Source organism: Mus musculus, chromosome X (genome assembly GCF_000001635.26).
Source record: "Mus musculus strain C57BL/6J chromosome X, GRCm38.p6 C57BL/6J".
In the NCBI taxonomy this organism is placed as follows: Eukaryota; Metazoa; Chordata; class Mammalia; order Rodentia; family Muridae; genus Mus; species Mus musculus.
The window spans coordinates 143,933,397-143,952,199 of NC_000086.7; the positions used below are offsets into that span (position 1 = coordinate 143,933,397).

The 18,803-nt window shown below is 39.3% G+C and overlaps 1 long non-coding RNA gene across 2 annotated transcripts; it reads right to left on the reverse strand.

Moving 5' to 3' along the window:
- Positions 1–8,686: 8,686 nt before the first annotated feature.
- Gm33039 lies at positions 8,687–16,336 on the reverse strand. Of its 2 annotated transcripts, none has more exons than XR_878273.1 (4): positions 16,221–16,336; positions 13,536–13,613; positions 12,656–12,843; positions 8,687–8,893 (listed from the first exon to the last, which is right to left on the reverse strand). It is a non-coding gene; the product is annotated as a predicted gene, 33039 (long non-coding RNA). The 2 variants fall into 2 exon arrangements; XR_387088.2 differs by having other exon boundaries at positions 13,428–13,613.
- Positions 16,337–18,803: the final 2,467 nt, after the last annotated feature.

Sequence of the window (18,803 nt, forward strand, 5' to 3'; positions counted from 1 at the left end):
CTTTCTCTTAGAAAATTGGCAATTTTACTTGGCTAAAACCTTCTGCCTAGTGGCTGGACTCAGCAGGCCAAATCAAGTTTCTTAGAAATTACAGATCTCCTCTTTTTATCTTCTTCAAAGAAAATAAAAAATATGTAAATTTTTTAACATTTCGGCTCATGCATCCAACACTGGTTGTTTTTTAAACGAAGTCAGCAGGAATAGTAAATTGACAGTACACGGGAAAATAGTTGCAGGAATCATGAAGGCTGGAATTGAAAAGTGGCACTTCTCCAAGTTTTTGTTCAGTTGTTTTATCGAGTCAGGGTCCAGCTTTATAGTGATAGTTGTTCTGGAACTCGCTGTGTAGCCCAGGCTGACCTCTCATTTGCTGAAAATTTTCAGCCTCTGTTCTGCTTCTTGGCTACTAGAATTTGCCAGCACTTAGGTCTCTAGGCCCAGCATGACTCCAAAACATTTTAGACTGATGTAAAACATTGGTTAATGTTTCACCTTCCCACTCCTGGGCATATACCCAAAGGAGACTATAACCTACCATAGAGACACTTGCATATCTGTGTTTATGGCTGCTCTATTCACAAAAGCCAGAAAATAGAAACAGCCCAGATGTCTGTTAACAGATGAATGGGTAATGAAAATGCAAGATATATGCATGATTTTAATCACCCATCAGTAAAATGTGAAATTATGAGATTTGCAAGAAATTGTGTGGAACCGAAAATGATATACTGAGTGAAGTATCCGAGGCTGAGAGAGACAAAAGGATTTATTTTCTTTCTTTCATATGGGACTTTAGCTTATAGTGTGTGTGTGTGTGTGTGTGTGTGTGTGTGTGTGTGTGTGTGTGTGTGTGTAGACATCAAAAAAGGGAAAGCAGCACCTAAGAAGGGAAGTGTGTTTTAAAGATTGGGAATTGAGGTCTAGTCCGTAGAGTGGAATCTTCTGGTTCTATACAACTGGTTAAAAGCTACTATGTCTTTGGAGGTCATAGGCTCTAGGGAGAAACTGATTACTGTTGTTTGGCTCAATAGACATGGTGTCAAACTACCTTCTAAATGTTTGTGTTTCTACCTAATAGATTAAAGATTAGCGAAAGGTTAGGGTTTCTCAGTCATGGTCAAAGAAAAGTCTGTTTGCAGCTGTAAACAGTTAACAAAGAGACTCATACCTGGTCCATGTGCTGAGAATGAGTGGCTGTTGAACACTCGCTCAGCCTTAAGTGGGACATTTTATCATCCTCTCCTAGGTTCAGGACTCATCATTGAAGAAGGAAATGAAAGAATGTAAGAGCTGGAGCAAAGTGGGAGGGGGGGGTTCTTCTGGACACAGCGATCATGAACTCATAGTAGCTGTTATTAATTGAATAAGACCAGTACCTCAGCATTCCATTGTGGATGGGTAAGGAGCTTCAGCGTGCTAAGGAGATACTGGCAGCTACTGGTTATGGGGAGAAAGGGATTCAGCCCATGCTCACAGTAAGACTCAAAGATGTGCGGCGATAAGAATATCAGTCTTCCCCGAACGTCATCTATACATTTCAAGAAAAAGCCCAAAAAATTTTTTTATTAAATTGCCAAAATATGTAAAATGGAAATGAAAGACCACAAAGCTTGGATTATAGCTAATATGACTGATCGATTAAATCAAGTGTTAAACTACTAAGATTAATTATAAAGCTATGGAAATAAACATAGTATAATTATAATCTTGGCTTGCAGGACAGATCTTGGGAACTGAACAGAGGTCAGTATCAGTGGGACCTTAGAATAGGAAAGTATAAAAGGACTTTGGAGCCAGAGTACCTGCGTTCAAATTCTGATCGTACTAATTTTTAGGTGGTGGCTGTAGGTGAAAATATTAGGAGGTAAGTCCTTTGGTGAAGTGATGAGGTCGTGATTATCCCATTCCTGAAGGAGATTAAGTCTCCCTCTATTCACTTTTTCGAGATAGGATTTTATTCTATACCCTTGCTGACCTGGAACTCACTATAATAGTCTGGGCTAGCCATAAAAATATGATAATTTTCCTGCTTCAGCCTACAAAATACTAAAATTACATGTACCAACCACCACTTCTACCTGGACTTAACACTTATGGAATATATTGAAGGAAGATAAGAGCATTATTATCCTTCCATAAAGTCCTTCATCTAGGACTTCCTTCTCGTTAGAACTGTAGACCTGAACTTCTGTGATCTCTAATCATTCTGTTGTATTTTATGATACAGCAATGACTGATTAAGAATCAAAAAAAAAACCACCTTACACACATGTTGAAGGAACAGAAACATCTATATCCATTTCAATATTCTTTAAAATAGTAGAATAAAAAAGCAAACCAAATACCTATTCTTTTTTTATATGAATGCTTTTTTAAAATTATGTATTTTCTTCATTTGCATTTCAAATGCTATCCCAAATGTCCCCCATACCCTCCCCCCTCACTCCCCTACCCACCCACTCCCACTTCTTGGCCCTGGTGTTCCCCTGTACTGAGGCATATAAACTTTGCAAGACCAAGGGGCCTCTCTTTCCAATGATGGCTGACTAGGCCATCTTCTGCTACATATGCAGCTAGAGACATGAGCTCTGGGGGTACTGGTTAGTTCATATTGTTGTTCCACCTATAGGGTTGCAGACCCCTTTAGCTCCTTAGATACTTTTTCTAGCTCAGCCATTGGGGACCCTGTGTTCCATCCAATAGCTGACTGGGAGCATCCACTCCTCTGTTTTCCAGGCATCAGCATAGCCTCACAAGAGACAGCTAAATCAGTGTCCCTTCAGCAAAATCTTACTAGTGTATGCAATGGTGACAGCATTTGGAGGCTGATTATGGGATGGATCCCCGGGAGTGGCAGTCTCTAGATGATCCATCCTTTCATCTCAGCCCCAAAATTTGTCTCTGTAACTCCTTCCATGGGTGTTTTGTTCCCAATTCTAAGAAGGGACAAAGTGTCCACACTTTGGTCTTTGTTCTTCTCGAGTTTCATGTGTTTCGCAAATTGTATCTTATATCTTGGGTATTCTAAGTTTCTGGGCTAATATCCACTTATCAGTAAGTATATATCATGTGAGTTCTTTTGTGATTGGGTTACCTCACTCAAGATGATACCCTCCAGGTCCATCAATTTGCCTAGGAATTTCATAAATTCATTCTTTTTAATAGCTGAATACTACTCTATTGTGTAAATGTACCACATTTTCTGTATGCTTTCATCTTTTGAGGGACATCTGGGTTATTTCCAGCTTCTGACTATTATAAATAAGGCTGCTATGATCATAGTGCAGCATGTGTCCTTATTACCAGTTGGAACATCTTCTGGATATATGCCCAGGAGAGGTCTTGCAGGATCCTCCGGTAGTACTATGTCCAATTTTCTGAGGAACCGCCAGACTGATTTCCAGAGTGGTTGTACAAGCTTGCAATCCCACCAACAATGGAAGAGGGTTCCTCTTTCTCCACATCCTCGCCAGCATCTGCTGTCACCTGAAGTTTGATCTTAGCCATTCTCACTGGTGTGAGATGGAATCTCAGGGTTATTTTGATTTGCATTTCCCTGATGATCAAGGATGCTGGACATTTTTTCAGGTGCTTTTCAGCCATTCGGTATTCCTCAGGTGAGAATTCTTTGTTTAGCTCTGAGCCCATTTTTAAGGGTTTATTTGATTTCCTGGAGTCTACCTTCTTGAATTCTTTATATATGTTGGATATTAGTCCTCTATCTGATTTAGGATTGGTAAAGACCCTTTCCTAATCTGTTGGTGGACTTTTTATCTTAACGGTGTCTTTTGCCTTACAGAAGCTTTACAATTTTATGAGGTCACATTTGTCAATTCTTCATCTTACAGCACAAGCCATTGCTGTTCTATTCAGGAATTTTTCCCCTGTGCCCATATCTTCCAGGCTTTCCCCCACTTTCTCCTCTATTAAATTCAGTGTCTCTGATTTTATGTGGAGTCCTTGATCCACTTAGAGTTGACCTTAGTACAAGGAGATAAGAATGGATCAATTCACATTCTTCTACATGATAACAACCAGTTGTGCCAGCACCATTTGTTGAAAATGCTGTCTTTTCTCCACTGGATGGTTTTAGCTCTCTTGTCAAAGATCAAGTGACCATAGGTGTGTGGATTCATTTCTGGGTCTTCTATTCTATTCTATTGGCCTACTTGTCTGTTGCTATACCAGTACCATGCAGTTTTTATCACAATTGCTCTGTAGTACAGCTTTAGGTCAGGCATGGTGATTCCACCAGAGATTCTTTTATACTTGAGAAGACTTTTTGCTATCCTAGGTTTTTTGTTATTCCAGATGAATCTGCCAATTGCCCTTTCTAATTTGTTGAAGAATTGAGTTGGAATTTTGATGGGGGTTGCATTGAATCTGTAAATTGCTTTTGGCAAGATAGCCATTTTTACTATATTGATCCTGCCAATCCATGAGCATGGGCGATCTTTCCATCTTCTGAGATCTTCTTTGATTTCTTTCTTCAGAGACTTGAAGTGAAGTTATATCATACAGATCTTTCACTTCCTTAGAGTCACACCAAGGTATTTTATATTATTTGTGAATATTGAGAAGGGTGTTGTTTCCCTAATTTCTTTCTCAGCCTGTTTATCCTTTGTGTAGAGAAAGACCATTGACTTTTTTGAGTTAATTTTATATCCAGCTACTTCACTGAAACTGTTTATCAGGTTTAGGAGTTCTGTGGTGGAATTTTTAGGGTCACTTATATATACTATCATATCATCTGCAAAAAGTGGTATTTTGACTTCTTCCTTTCCAATTTGTATCCCCTTGATCTCCTTTTGTTGTCGAATTGCTCTGGCTAGGACTTCAAGTACAATGTTGAATAGGTAGGGAGAAAGTGGGCAGCCTTGTCTAGTCCCTGATTTTAGTGGGATTGCTTTAAGCTTCTCACCATTTACTTTGATGTTGGCTACTGCTTTGCTGTAAATTGCTTTTATCATGTTTAGGTATGGGCCTTGAATACCTGATCTTTCCAAGACTTTTATCATGAATGGGTGTTGGATTCTGTCAAATGCTTTTTCTGCATCTAACGAGATGATCATGTGGTATTTGTCTTTGAGTTTATTTATATAATGGATTACGTTGGTGGATTTCCATATATTAAACCATCTCTGGATCCCTGGAATGAAACATACTTGATCAGGATGGATAATTTTTTTGATGTGTTCTTGGATTCTGTTAGCGAGAATTTTATTGAGTGTTTTTGCATCGATATTCATAAGGGAAATTGGTCTGAAGTTCTCCATTTGTTGTTTCTTTCTGTGGTTTAGGTATTAGAGTAATTGTGGCTTCATAGAATGAATTGGGTAGAGTACTTTTTGTTTCTATTTTGTGGAATATTTTGAGAAGATCTGGAATTAGATCTTCTTTGAAGGTGTGATAGAACTCTGCACTAAACCCTGGTCCTGGGCTTTTTTTGGTTGAAAGAGTATTAATGACTGCTTCTATTTCATTAGGAGATATAGGACTGTTTAGGTCATTAATCCGATCGTGATTTAACTTTGGTACCTGGTATCTATCTAAAAATTTGTCCATTTCATCCAGGTTTTGCTGTTTTGCTGAGTATAGATTTTTGTAGAAGGATCTGATGGTATTTTTGATTTCTTCAGGATCTGTTGTTATGTCTCCCTTTTGATTTCTGATTTTGTTAATTAGGATGCTGTCCCTGTGCTCTCTAGTGCATTTGGCTAAGGGTTTACCTATCTTTTTGATTTTTCCCAAAGAACCAGCTCCTCATTTGATTGATTCTTTGAACAGTTCTTGTATACACTTGGGTGATTTCGCTCCTGAGTTTGATTATTTCCTGCTGTCTACTCCCCTTGGGTGAATTTGCTTCCTTTTGTTCTAGAGCTTTTAGGTGTGTGGTCAAGCTGCTAGTGTGTGCTCTCTCTAGTTTCTTTTTGGAGGCACTCAGAGATACAAGTTTTCCTCTTAGAAATGCTTTCATTGTGTCCCATTAGTTTTCATATGTTGTGCCTTCTTTTTCATTAAACTCTAAAAAGTCTTTAATTTCTTTCTTTATTCCTTCCTTGACCAAGGTATCATTGAGAAGAGTGTTGTCCACTATCCACGTGAATGTTGGCTTTCTATTATTTATGTTGTTATTGATGATCAGCCTTAGTCCATGGTGATCTGATAGGATGCATGGGACAATTTCAATATTTTTGTATCTGTTGAGGCCTATTTTGTGACCAATTATATGGTCAGTTTTGGAGAAGGTATCATGAGGTGTTGAGAAGAAGGTATATCCTTTTGTTTTAGGATAAAATGTTCTGTAGATATCTGTCATACCCATTTGTTTCATAACTTCTGTTAGTTTCACTGTGTCTCTGTTTCGTTTCTGTTTCCACGATCTGTCCATTTATAAAAGTGGGGTGTTGAAGTCTCCCACTATTATTGTGTGAGGTGCAATGTGTGCTTTGAGCTTTACTAAAGTTTCTTTAATGAATGTGGCTGCCCTTGCATTTGGAGCATAGATATTCAGAATTGAGAGTTCCTCTTGGAAGTTTTTACCTTTGATGAGTATGAAGTGTCCCTCCTTGTCTTTTTTGATAACTTTGGGTTGAAAGTCGATTTTATCCGATATTAGAATGGCTACTCCAGCTTGTTTCTTCATACCATTTGCTTGGAAAATTGTTTTCCAGCCTTTCACTCTGGGGTAGTGTCTGTCTTTTTTCCTGAGATGGGTTTCCTGTAAACAGCAAAATGTTGGGTCCTGTTTGTGTAGCCAGTCTGTTAGTCTATGTCTTTTTATTTGGGAATTGAGTCCATTGATATTAAGAGATATTAAGGAAAAGTAATTGTTGCTTCCTATTATTTTTGTTGCTAGTGTTGGCATTTTGTTCTTGTGGCTGTCTTCTTTTTGGTTTCTTGACGGATTAATTTCTTGCTTTTTCTAGGACATAGTTTCTGTCCTTGTTTTTTTTTTTCTGTTATTATTTTTTGAAGGACTGGATTTGTGGAAAGATATTGTGTGAATTTGGTTTTGTCATGGAATACTTTGGTTTCTCCATCTATGGTAATTGAGAATTTGGCTGGGTATAGTAGCCTGGGCTGGCATTTGTGTTCTCTTAGGGTCTGTATAACATCTGTCCAGGATCTTCTGGCTTTCATAGTCTCTGGTGAGAAGTCTGGAGTAATTCTCATAGGCCTGCCTTTATATGTTACTTGACCTTTTTCCCTTGCTGCTTTTAACATTTTGTCTTCATTTAGTGCATTTGTTTTTCTGATTATTATTTGTCTGGAGGAATTTCTTTTCTGGTCCAGTCTATTTGGAGTTCTTTAGGCTTCTTCTATGCTCATGAGCATGTCTTTCTTTAGGTATGGAAAGTTTTCTTCTAAAATTTTGTTGAAGATATTTCCTGGCCCTTTAAGTTGAAAATCTTCATTCTCATCTAATCCTGTTATCTGTAGGTTTGGTCTTCTTATTGTGTCCTGGATTTTTGGATGTTTTGAGTTTGGATCTTTTTGCATTTCTTTGATTGTTTTTGTCCATGTTCCCTATGGAATCATCTGTACCTGAGATTCTCTCTTCCATCTCTTGTATTCTGTTGCTGATGCTCACATGTGTGGTTCCTGATTTCTTTCCTAGGGTTTCTATCTCCAGAGTTGTCTCCCTTTGGGTTTTCTTTATTGTTTCTATTTCCCTTTTTAGATCCTGGATGGTTTTGTTCAATTCCATCTCCTGTTTGGTATTGTTTTCCTGTAACTCTCTAAGGCATTTTTGTGTTTCCTCTTTAAAGGCTTCTAGCTGTTTACCTGTGTTTTCCTGTATTTCCTTCTTAAAGTCCTCCATCATCATCATAAGAAGTGACTTTAGATCCATGTCTTGCTTTTCTGGTGTGATGGTGTATCCAGGAATTGTTATGGTGGGAGAGTTTGGTTCTGATGATGCCAAGTAACCTTGGTTTCTGTTGCTTCTGTTCTTATGCTTGCCTCCTGCCATCTGATTATCTCAAATATTTGCTCTCTTCAATATATCTGATTGGAGCCTGTCCTTCCTATAATCCTAGTTGATTCAGGACTCCTCAGAGTCCAGCTTTCTCCGTGATCCTTTGCTTGTGGGCTCCTGTGAACCTGAGATTCTGGGTGCGTCAGAGTTCTTGGCAGTCAAGTTCCTCTGAGACCCTGAAATACTGCTGTGACCAATCTCCTTTTATCATAGGATCCTGTTGTCAAAGATCCTGGGCATGTTATAGTGCCTGGAATTGGTGTCTCCTCTGAAGAGCATGGAGCTGTCTCGTCAGTGGTCCTAAGATTGTGTGGAGAGTCCTCTAGGGACCGCGGGGGTGTCTGCCAACTTCAAGCACAAGGTGACCAGGTACTGGCGCCAACCGGAAGGGATTTGTGACCCTGGTCAGGCTGGTTTTCTGCCTTCCGAATGCTTTCTAAGGTCCTGCGCAATTGGATTGGAACAGAAGTTGTGTTCCACTCACCAGAGGTCCTAAGATCGCGTAGAGAGTCCTCGAGGGACCTTGGGGGTGTCTGCCGACCCCGCGTCCAAGGTTACCCTGTGCTGGTGCCGCTATATGCATGCTCTTATTTCTTTTTTTTTTTATTCAAACCTCTTTATTTATAATACAGAAGATTTTAATTACACAAAGTGAATATTTTTATTTCCTGGGATGTATTAGAGAATCTTCTCACTTTTTCATATATGAGATTCCATACACGATGGATTAGAATAAAGATGAGCTAGGCTAGGTTGCTTCTCAGCATCCATTCCAGTCTCGTTTAAGTTGCATCCTCTTGAATTGCAGAAGTTTGAAAGGTGACAACTTAGGTTGCTCCCATTATACACATTTGCATGAGATGTAGAATGAGGAAGCAAGGTTGAGATTTTCTTCCTGCTGATTTATTCTCCCTAGCAACAAAAGTCATAGATGGTGAGTATTTTCCTATAGCAATATTACAATGTCCAATTATCAATTTCCTGAGAATCAGTGGTCTTTGTTGTAACACCAGTGTGTTTCTGATCTCAGAAAGAATGCTACTGTTCTTGTTGGCTCTAATGGTGGCCTCTTAACCTGTTCCTTCCTTAAGGTAATAAAGATCACAAATTCCTTAATTTTATAAGTATCTTATTTCCTTGATTACCTCCTCCTCCCCTCCTCTTTTTCTTAATTTTCTTCCTCCTTCTCCTTTTTCTGCTTCTCCCCTCCCCTACCTACAATACTACTATTACTATAAGTTTTTGTGTATCGTAGGCTGTCCTATCTATCTATCTATCTATCTATCTATCTATCTATGGCTGGTCATGAACTCCTGATCTCCCAACCCTGACTCATAAGGTGATTATAAAAGAAGTGATCCTTAGCAACAGGTACTAAAGATGGAGCTCTGAAATTTGATATCTTAGTACTTGACTGTATTAATTCACACAGTACTTAGCTTTCTACCAAGATATTCATGCAAAGCCTTACTATTGTTTTAGTATGTAAGCTTTGTCCTTTTTCTGTAAGAACGTGAACACTTCCCACCCAGGTACTGGTGTGACTGCATGACTTAGAACAGGGACATTTGTGTTAATTGGGATGAAACTGGGAAGCCTGAACACAAAACCAGAATTTGTTCTCTATATAGTTGATTCAGTCTCCTTTTCATGTCTGATGATGTTGATCTTGCCTTGATAAAATACCAGGTAATACGTTTATCAAACCAGATGTTGTATAAGTAGATGCTAGCTCTTCTCATCTTCCTTTTTATTAACCTAAAGCCTACAGACCTATAACAAGGGTTAGATCTCAGCCCTGTTCAGTGAGTAGTCAAATGTTTCTTCAACAAATAAACATAATTCTTAGAACCTGATATACAGTTACCATTTACTTGCTGGTGTTTTTTCTATCTCAATAACTAAAAATGGCAAATAATTTAATTTTATTCATTTATGATTACTCTATATCCTAAGTATACTTGTCTATCAGAAACACATTCTTTCTGTCTTATTTCAGAACTCTGGATCTGTTTAAAATTTATTTACTTATTTTTTTACATATACACTTTACATCCCTCTCTCACTGCCCCCGCCCATAATCCTTCCCCCAGCTCTCTTCCCCTTCTCTGAGCAGGTGGTGACCTCCCTGGGTGTCTCTCCCACCCTTGCTTGCACTTCAAGTTTCTGTAAGGCTAGGTGCTTCCTCTCCCATTGAGGCCAGACAAGGCAGCCCAGCTAGAAGAACATATCCCACAGACAGGCCACAGCTTTTGGGATAACCCCTGCTCCAGTTGTTCAGGACCCACATGAAGGTCAAGCTTCACATCTCCTACATATGAACAGGGAGGCCTAGGTCCAGCCCATGTATGTTCTTTGGTTAGTGGTTCAGACTCTGAGAGCCCAAGGGTCCAGGTTAGTTGACTCTGTTGGTCTTCTTATGGAGTTCCTATCCTCATTGGGGCCCACATTCCTTCCTTTTATTCTTCCATAAAAGTCTCCAAGTTCCATTCACTGTTTGGTTGAGGGTGTTTGTATCTGTCTGAGTCAGCTGCTAGGTGGAGCCTGTCAGAGAGCAACATGATCTTGTCTGCAAGCATAACAGAGTGTCATGCATAATGTTAGGGATTTGTGCTTGCCTATGGGATGGGTCTCGAGTTGGGCAGATTATTGGTTGGCCATTCTCTCAGTCTCTGCTCCCGCTCTGGTACCTGTATTTCTTGTAGACAGGATAAATTTGGGGTTGAGAGTTTTGTGGTTGGGTTGATTTAACTCTAGATCTTTATCATAATTTCTTCCAGAAGACCTATATGTACATCTCCACAGTAGGCACAATACTGACAGGATCTGGCTGGTCCCTCTTGTCTTTGTCACTAGGGCTTTATGACTCAACAAAGCAGTATCAGCCACTGCAACTATAGCAACCCAGCTATGGTACAGAAGAGGGCAAGTCCCAATAGGAGGAAGGAAAGGAAGAGAAAAGGGAAGGAAGAAAGGGGAGGAAGAAGAGGAGTGGAGGAAATGGGTAGGAATGAGGGGTAGCAGATGGAGGGGGAGAAAAGGAGGAGAGAAAAAGAACAAGAGGAGTGGAAGTGGAGGGAAGGAAGGGAAGAAGGGAAGGAAGGAGAGTTAAGAAGGAGGGGGTAGGGAAAGAGGAAGGAATAGAATAAGAAGGAGAGGAGGGGATTAGAGAAGAGAGGAGGGGAGGGCAATATGAAAAGGATAGGAGGAAGGGAAAGGAGGAGAAGAGAAAGGGAGAGGAGAATAAAAGAGGGAAGAGGGAAGGGTGAGGACAGGGAGGAGGGGGTGAGGGAAAGGGAAGGGAGGAGGGGAGGCATGAATGGGAAGAAATCAGAAAGTGAGGAGTAAGGAGGAGTGAGGAGAGGAAGGGAGAGGAGGAGTGAAGGGAGGAAAAGGGGGAGGAAGTGGAGGTAAAGGAGTAGGGAGGACCGGAGACGAGAGGGGAGGGGAGAAGAACAGCAAAAGAGGAAGGGGTAACAGAAGAAGGAACAGATAAGAGAGGAAAGGAGAGGAGAAAGTGTGAGAGAAAAGAAAAGGGAGAAGGGGAATAAAAGAGAAGTGATAGAGGATAAAAGGGAGGAGAGAAGGGAAGGAAGCATGGAGGAGGGGAAGAGATAGCAAAGAGGAGAGTAGAGAGGGGAGGAGAAAGGAGAAGATGTGAAGGGAAGGGCAGGAAAGAAGGGAGGGGAAGACAGTGGAGTAGAAAAGAAGGGAAGAAAGGAAAGGAGGAATGAGTAACAGAAGAGCAGATTGGGAGAAACAGAGGGCATATTAGGAGGGGGATAGGATGGGAATGGGAGAAGGTGAAAAGGGTAAGAGGAGAATAATAGGAGAGGAATGGAGGAAAGAAGAGGGGAGGGAAGGAGGTCAGAAGGAAGAAGGGAAGAAGGAACTAACAGAGGAAGGAAGGATGGAAGGAGGGGAAAGGAGAAAATAAGAACAAGAGGGGAGGGAGGAGGAGAAGAGAAGGAAGGGACTAGCATAGGAGGGAAGAAGAAATAAAGGGGTGGGAGGACATGAAGAGAGGAGCAAAGGGGAGGAGGGAGAGAGGAGAAGGTAAAGGGTAGGAAAAGAAGGTATGAAAGAGTTGAGGAGAAGATGTTAGGAGGGAAGCAGGGGAGGAATGGAGGAGAGAAGACCGAGGGAGAAGGAGATGGGTGGCAGGAAAGAAGGAAGTTGGGAAGAAGGTGAGTAGAGAGGAGAAGAAAGGGGAGAAGAGAGTAAAGGAGTAGAGGAGGAAGGAAGGTGGGAGCAAAGGAAGGGAATGAAGGGAGTAAAGAAAGGAAGAGTGCTTTTTATAGGGAACATTCAAAATTCTATCCTTTAGTTGAAAGAGTATGAAGTGGAAACTTCTAGTATCGTTGGAAAGTCAGTTATGTCAAATGATGTATTGCTGGGGCACACAGATGAAAGGCTGTCATGCTAAAGCAGACATGTGGAAGACTTTTTCTGAAGCAGACACAGGTGAAAGGATGCTTGGATATAGAAAACACATGAAAGGTACTTGATGAAGGAGTTTAATATGACCCCACAGACAATGGGAGACTAGCACTGAGCATTGGTTTGGTTTGCTGTGCCTCGCTATTTTTCACTAAAGACATGCATATATTGGTTCACCTTGCATAGTGTTGTTGAACTCAACTTGTGGTAATGCTGCCTTTAAGAGAAACTCACCAAAGAACTCATGAGCTTCCTGCAGCTTCTTGCCACTTCCGCAGAATTCTCATCTTGGGCTGGTTGGTGAGCCTTGTGGTTCCTTTAGGATTTAATTACAGCTGCTGGTTTGTGTGTCGTATCACATGCGAAGAGGACTGCACTGTAGCTGTTGGTTCATATTTGGTGTTTGCTGCAGGACTAAAGTGCTGACAAAGAAGATTGAGCTCACCCCCAATGAACTATTGATAAATAGGCCTATTTCCCCTATATCCTAATAATATTTCTCTTCCACTACTTCTTGTGAGTGATGGGCTAGAGGAGAGAATGGATATTAATTAAAATAGATTGCAAAAATATTGTGCCTACAAAGTGTAATTAATTTTGTCAACATGAACTGTCAGAGTGCTCTAGAACAACTAGTCAAATACACTTGAACCCTTTAGCTAGCTTCTCTCTATTCCTATCTGCCTCCCTGATCCTCAACACATACACAAAGACACACACACACACACACACACACACACACACACACACACACACACCTCACATCCCTCTGACCTTTTGGTAGACATTATTCTTCTGTGAAGTGAAATTCTAATTTCTACACATAAATAACACCATGCAGCATCTATCCTTTTGTGCATGGAATATTTTATTTAACCTAATGTCCACTGGCCCCATGTCTCTGGTGTTAGCACAAATGACAAGATTTCATTGTTTGTATGGATGATTAGTGCTCCATCTTTTTCGTAAGTCACATATCTTTATCCCTTAATTAGTAAATTCTTACCTTCTTAGTTCAGGAATACATTAACTATCAAAATGTATATCATATCCTCCTTGGCTGAGAGTCCTCAGTTCATACCCCAGTGCAGCAGACAGTGCTGAACAGACCCACCTGCTTCAGGTCAGGTTGCCACTTAGACTTTGTGACTCAGCAGGGTAGTGATGGTCAAAGTTATCATAGCAATTCAGGCTGTGGTACAAAGAAAACTTGATGAAATACACATATACATTTACTCAATTATAAAGATTGACTATACATCCAATAGACCCTTTAGTGCTTAGTGGTTCTAAATTTGCCAGAGGAAAACTTTAGTAAAGGAACAAAGGTACATAGAATTATTATTTTGCTTGATCACTTAGAGGCCATTGTATGATAAGTAGTTGGCCTAGGGTCAATATCGTTGTATCTTTGAGAATACAAAGACCCAAGGAAAGGCAGAGGAGGTATGTGAACAGGTGATCAGTTGGACAACTATAACACAGTCAACATTTAGCAGTTAAGGTCACTGTCTTACACAGGCACACTTTGTGCTTCTCACAGAACACCTGAAATATAACCAGCAACATTCCCCAGTCAACACAGAGATATAGTAACAATACACTGCTTGAAAAATGAGGAGATTCACCAAAATGCGACTCAAAGATACAAAGGAAGCCCATGATGTTGGACAACGACATTGATAGAATTTCCAGCACAGAGCAGTCACAAAATTTCAATTTGTAAACAGTGCAATATATGCAAAGAGCAGTGACATGAAGCAGAATATAAGAAGGTACATCTGGACTTCTTGGCTCTTTATATCTTTTCTTCTGAAAAACATTTTATACTATTCAAATTGTAGGAATAGTATACCACCTTAGTTAAATTTTCCCCACGTGCTTCTGAAGCTGTGATAAAGAGACTATTTCTCACTTATTCTTCAGCACAATGTTAATATAAAGTCATTGTACTGATCTTATATTCTAAAGCTCTGCTATGCTTGCTTATCATTTCTATTGTTTGCAGGACTGGCGTTTTTCTATACTAAAGTTATGGAATCTGGAAACAAAGGGCAAGTTTAACTTTCTCCTTTTCAATTGGAATAGCTTATATTTCTTTCTCCTGCCTGACTGCGTGGCTAGGATGGCTCAGCCTTGCCATATAATGTGAAACACACGTCATGGAAAGCATCACCTTTACTCTTGCTAAATTTTAGATGAACTTGGGGTTGTTTTTTTCTCATTCACAATGATGATGGCTGTTGATATGGTCCTTCTATACTTAATTTGTGAGCATTTTTATCATAAAGTAGTATTGATTTTATGAAATGCTTTTTTATACCTACCGAGGTGATCTCATGGTCTGTGTTCTTCATTGTGTTGATGTGATGTATTGCTTATTGATTCAGATATGCTATACTGCTCTTTCATTCTCATGCCATGAAACATTTCACATGTACAACTGGATTTGGTTTGCTAGTATTTTGTTGAGAATTTTTGTATCTGTGTTCATTAAGTCCTGTTATCCCTGCCTTGCATGTATCCAGCACACACCTGCATATGAGTGTGTGTGTGTGTGTGTGTGTGTGTGTGTGTGTGTGTGTGTGTGTGTGTGTGAGAGAGAGAGAGAGAGAGAGAGAGAGAGAGAGAGAGAGAGGAGAGAGAGAGACTCAGTCTCTGGTTTTAGTAAATAAATAATGCTGTTTATCTAGAAAGAAACTTGAAAGAATGTACTTTTATTTGTTCAAAATAGAGGAAAATTGGTAGCAATTCTCTCATAACCAATATCAGATTTTTCTTTGTTCAGAAACTTTTTATTAGTGACTCAGTTTTGTTATTTGTTATGGGTCAGGGTTTTCTATTTCTTCGTGATTCTATCTCAGTAGAATAAATGAATCCAGGAGTTTATTCTTTCTTCTACATTTTCATTTGCTGGCAAGTATTTTGTTCATAATCATCTTTGGTATTTTGGTAGTATTCACTTTCCATCTCCTTGTTCAACTCCTGTTATATTTGAGTTTTTCTCAAGTTGTCTTTAAATTTTCATTTGAAACCCTATTTTAAAATGGGGTACAGAGCTAAACAAAGAATTCTCAACTGAGGAATATCGAATGGCTGAGAAGCACCTGAAAAAAATGTTCAACATCCTTAATCATCAGGGAAATGCAAATCAAAACAACCCTGAGATTCCACCTCACACCTGTCAGAATGGCTAAACTCAATAATTCAGGTGATAGAAGGTGCTGGTGAGGATGTAGAGAAAGAGGATCATTCCTCCATTGTTGGTGGGATTGCAAGCTAGTACAACCACTCTGGAAATCAGTCTGGCAGTTCCTTGGGAAATTGTACATAGTACTACCGGAAGATCCAGCAATACCTCTCCTGGGCATATATCCAGAAGATGTTCCAACTAGTAAGAAAGACACATGCTCCAGTATGTTCATAGCAGCCTTATTTAAATAGCCAGAAGCGGGAAAGAACCCAGTTGCCCCTCAACAGAGGAATGGATACAAAAATGTGGTACATTTACACAATGGAGTACTACTCAGTTATTAAAAAGAATGAATTTATGAAATTCTTGCACAAATGGATAGATCTGGAGGATGTCATCCTGACTGAGGTAACCCAGTCATAAAAGAACACACATGTTATGCACCCACTGATAAGTGGATATTAGCCCAGAAACTTAGCATACCAAAGATACAATTTGCAAAACACATGAAACTCAAGAAGAAGGAAGACCAAAGTGCAGATACTTTGCCCCTTCTTAGATATTTTTTACTTTTTGAGAACGTTTTAAAAAAGTATTTTCACTCACCATTAATGTGTCAGTTTCTGTATGTCCATGATGGCTGTGTGCAGATACGTACACATGTCACAGTACAAGTGTGGCGATCAGAAGACAACTCTGTAGAATCATTTCTCTCTTTTCACCTTTACATGGATTGTGGAGATTGAACTCGTGTCACCAGGCTTATGTAGCAAGAGCCTTCGCCCAGTGAGCCATCCTTTCTGCCCCTGAGGATATTTTTAACCAGCCTTGGGAACTGAATCTGCCTAGAGTTGGACATGTGCTCCCTGGAATTTCCCCTGGGATTTGACATAAGCCCGTGGGCACGTGCATCCCTCACACTTTTTTAAATGTTTAGCCAGGCTACATAAGCACCCATACACTCGTTGCTGCTACAGATTGAGAATGTTTTTCTGCTTTAGTCCAAGTAAAATTTATAGGCAATTCCTCTCACTGCCTTTATATTGGTCAAGCTTTCTTCCAGACAGGAGGCATCATCATGTTGCATTTTTTGCACCTTGGTAAGAAGACTCGGTGGGAAAAGTGGACGTTTACAAAACCTGATGATCTTTATTAAATTCTAAAGCTCTGTATGGTAGAACAAGAGCACAATCGCCCACAAAATGTCCTCTGACCTCCATGTTCACACAGTGGCACCCACACATATAATAAAAATAAGTAAAATGTAGCGATTAAAAAATACTGCACATTAAGTATCTGAAAAGCATGGGAACAAACCAGAAGCTAATGCAGCATATTAATCAGTCATTGAGTGAATGTGACTTTATAGCAGCTGAGAAAGTGAGAAATGGAAATGGAGACAGATTCCTGGAATCACATCCTAGAATCCTATATTTTTCCATATAAAATATGTTTTTATCTGAGTAAATCATGGGGCACTGGAACAAGTATATGCACTTCAACTGACTAGCCTCAAACAGGTTAGTTAGTCTCATCTAGATTCAGTTTACTCAGCTATATAATATAGATAATACGGCAAGCATAGAATGAGTTAAATAAAATAACCCAATAAAGTTCATGCCTCATAGTCAATATAATTGAATAATAGTTATGATGCATAGAGGAATATTTAAAAATTACTCTATACAAATGTCCTTGTCATTCTATGTAGATGTCACTTCTTAAAATACTTTATCATTTCAAAATCATAAAGCAACAATTTATTATTCTCATAAGTTTTGAGGTTTAGGAATTTGGACATGGCATGGTGAGAGTAGTTTGTAACTGCTGTACAACTTTTCGGTCTCTGGGAGATGCTGGACTCTTCTCTAGTCAAGGTCACTCAAGTATCTGGTTATGAGTTGTGGGCCTCCACTGTTCATATTGAGTCCTTGAGGAGTCTCTGCTTGAACTGGTTTCATTTGTCTCAGTGTGATAACTGGTGTTGGGGAGAAAAGCTATTTCTCTATTGCTTATATATTTGAGATCTGAAAATTATACTGAAAAGAAGCTGATGACCAAGAGGAAAAACTAAGCTTAGTCACATGCATGGACACAGAAGTTCATAAAAAGTATGGCACCAGAAAGGGGTTAGGATTTAGAGTTTTGCAAAATCTATCTTAATGGAGAAAATGAGGATCAGAGGAAAAACTCTAGAACAAATGAACTTTAGAAGGAAAGAAGAAATAGGATCCATAAAGAAATGAAATAGCTCGTTGGATACATAGATTTGTGGGAAATCTGATTGTTTTGTTACATCCTCTTGAGCATGGTACCCTTCTTCATGCCTCTGGGAAAGCCACACCTCTGGGAACATAACAATCTACATTTAGATATGCGAGAGTTTTCAGAAACTCAAATGCCTTCATCACAGAAAGGTATGCTTGTTTTTAAATAATTGAAATGTAAAATAATGTTGTACATCTCCTACTTTACCTAATTGACTGAAACAGTCAGTGCCCAGCTGAGATTCAAAGTGATGAGACTCGGATTATTCCACTCAGTAGGAGGAATATCAGTCTAGATGGCCATCAATATATGAATGAATAAAGAAAACATAACAAATATACATGGTAGATTACTCTTTGTACATACTGAAAAACATGTATATTTTATTTGCACAAAAAATGGGTAGAACTGGAAGCAATCATGTCAAAACAATAAATCAAATTGAAAGACAAGTACCATATTTCTATAATAAAGAGAATTTAGATTTATACATAGATCATAGATAGACAGACAGACAGACAGACAGACAGACAGACAGATAGATAGATAGATAGATAGATAGATAGATATGACACTGAAGTTGAATGGGACAATTCATGGGAAGAAAAGGAACCTATAGGAATGGGGGTGATTGGAGAATGTAATGAGGGAAAATATGAGAAAAGTACATGATAAGCATGTGTGAAGACATCACAACAAAACCTATTGATGTGTACACCCATTTTAAAACTAAAAGAAAGGAATATGTGGGCTATTGTGTTATTGTTAATCCAGATATAAAAGTTAAAAGGGGAACATGTTGAGTTCCCCTTATCTAAAGAATGGGATCTTTAGTATTCCAATCATCAGTTGATGCTCTTCAAACTGATTGGTCCTCACCAAAACATAACATAAACATAAACAAGCAAACAAACAAACAAA